The sequence below is a fragment of the Tenrec ecaudatus genome, chromosome 5, assembly GCF_050624435.1.
Source record: "Tenrec ecaudatus isolate mTenEca1 chromosome 5, mTenEca1.hap1, whole genome shotgun sequence".
NCBI classification, from domain to species: Eukaryota; Metazoa; Chordata; class Mammalia; order Afrosoricida; family Tenrecidae; genus Tenrec; species Tenrec ecaudatus.
The window spans coordinates 128,687,514-128,689,375 of record NC_134534.1 but is presented as its reverse complement, the minus strand read 5'-3'; the positions used below and the strand labels follow the sequence as shown (position 1 = coordinate 128,689,375).

Sequence of the window (1,862 nt, the reverse complement as noted above, 5' to 3'; positions counted from 1 at the left end):
CAATGCTGAAAGTCCTCTTTTCCACAGAGCAATCAAAGGGATCCTTTGAAGATGTAAAGAATAAAGACCTTCCCCTGCTCCAAGTTTTCCAGTAGCTTCTGTGGCTGGACTGACACAGCGGCTGCGACACTGGGCTGAAATGGCAATCATTGTAGAGCCAGCACAGGACCCAATGGCATTTCCTTCTGCCACACACACGGTCCCCAGAAATGGGAACCAACTTGGTAGCACCAAATCACAGCAGCTACTATGCAACCCCGGTGAAAATCCAGACGCTTGACCACCGCGGCATTAAGCACTCGGCAATTTCATCACTTTTCCACCTACTCACCTCACCTCAATGAAGTAACTGCAAGGTCAGCAGTTCAAAATCCCCAGCTGCTCTGTGGGAGAAAGATGAGGTCACTGACTCCTGGAAAGAGTTAAGGTTTTAGAAACCCACAGAAGTCATTATGAGTGTGCCTTGCACTCCAATTCAGCTCAGTCAGGCTGGCCTTGAGCTATTGCCTGCCAAACGCAGTGCCCTCCCCCCCATGCCTCCCCACCATTTCCCCTCGGATGTCCCCATGGCCCCTCCACTCCATCCACAGGGTCTGCTGTTTCCTCTGCAAAGAGGACTTCCCTAAAAAATACCTTACATAGCCTAAGTCCCAGGAACTTGCCACCTCCTTCTCACGCTTTATATTTTTCATACCCTTCTCATTCAGGACCTGGCATAACATGATGTATTAGCTGTTTGTTCCCCAACTCTTTCGCCAACATTTCATTGCAATGTAGCAATGACTTTGCTTTGTTCGCACAGCCTAGGATCTGTGTCAGTGCCTGGCATGCATGGCACAGTGGTCATCAAGTGGATTCTGACTCCTGGCATTCCCTGTGTGTCAGAGAGGAACTATGCTTCACATGTTTATATGTCTGTGTGTGCTTATATAAATATATACATAAGCATGTCTATATGCAAGAGGGCTTCAAAAATTCATGGAAAAATTCTATTATCTTTTAATTCCACTTTTTGAAATCCCCTCCTGTGTGTGTGTACATGTACTTTCCTCTCAGACTCTCTGAAAACTTCCTCTTGAACATAGAAGTGAAAAGAAGAAAGTATGAAGATAAAGAGCTAGACACCTACTTAAAGTACCTGGCAGGAGAGACACCATGATTATGAAGGTGGTTTTCCCAGGGCGAGGCTCACCCATTGCACTTGGGATGTGCTGACCCCTGCAATTTCCCCAAATGTGGGAAACTTGACTGCAAAATTTGTGGTAGTGGGGGACTGCGTTCGTGCTGTCCCCTTAATAAAAAAAAAAGAGCTAGACAGAATATTTCAAAGGGCAGCTCCATAAGACGAAGTATCATAATAAAATATGCAAAGACCTGGAGTTAGAAAAACAAACAGGACCAATAATGAGAGTAGCCATACCAGGAGGGTAAGGAGCAAGGGGGAGATAGGGGGAACTGATCACAAGGATCTACATATAACCTCCTCCCAGGGGGATGGACAACAGAAAAGTGGGTGAAGAGAGACATCAGTCAGTGTAAAACATGAAGAAATAATAATAGTTTATAAACTGTCAAGGGTTCTTGAGGGGAGGGGAGGAGGGCGGAAATGAGCTGATAGCGAGGGCTTAAGTAGAAAGAAAATGTTAGGAAATGATGATGGCAACATAGGTACAAATATGCTTGACACAATGGTTGTGTGTATGGATTGTTATAAGAACTGTACGAGGTGTGGCTCGGCCGCGGGCCTGCGCTGGGGGGGGGCGCACGGTAAAAAAAAAACTGTACGAACCCCTAATAAAATGATAAAAGCATTTTTTTTAAAGAAGAGCAAATGGGAAGAACAATGCTCAGCATTTCTCAAA

The 1,862-nt window shown here is 45.4% G+C and overlaps 1 non-coding gene across 1 annotated transcript; it reads left to right on the top strand.

The window, feature by feature from the left end:
* Positions 1-1,130: 1,130 nt before the first annotated feature.
* LOC142449740 (U1 spliceosomal RNA) lies at positions 1,131-1,294 on the top strand. The gene has a single exon (XR_012784854.1). It is a non-coding gene; the product is annotated as a U1 spliceosomal RNA (small nuclear RNA).
* Positions 1,295-1,862: the final 568 nt, after the last annotated feature.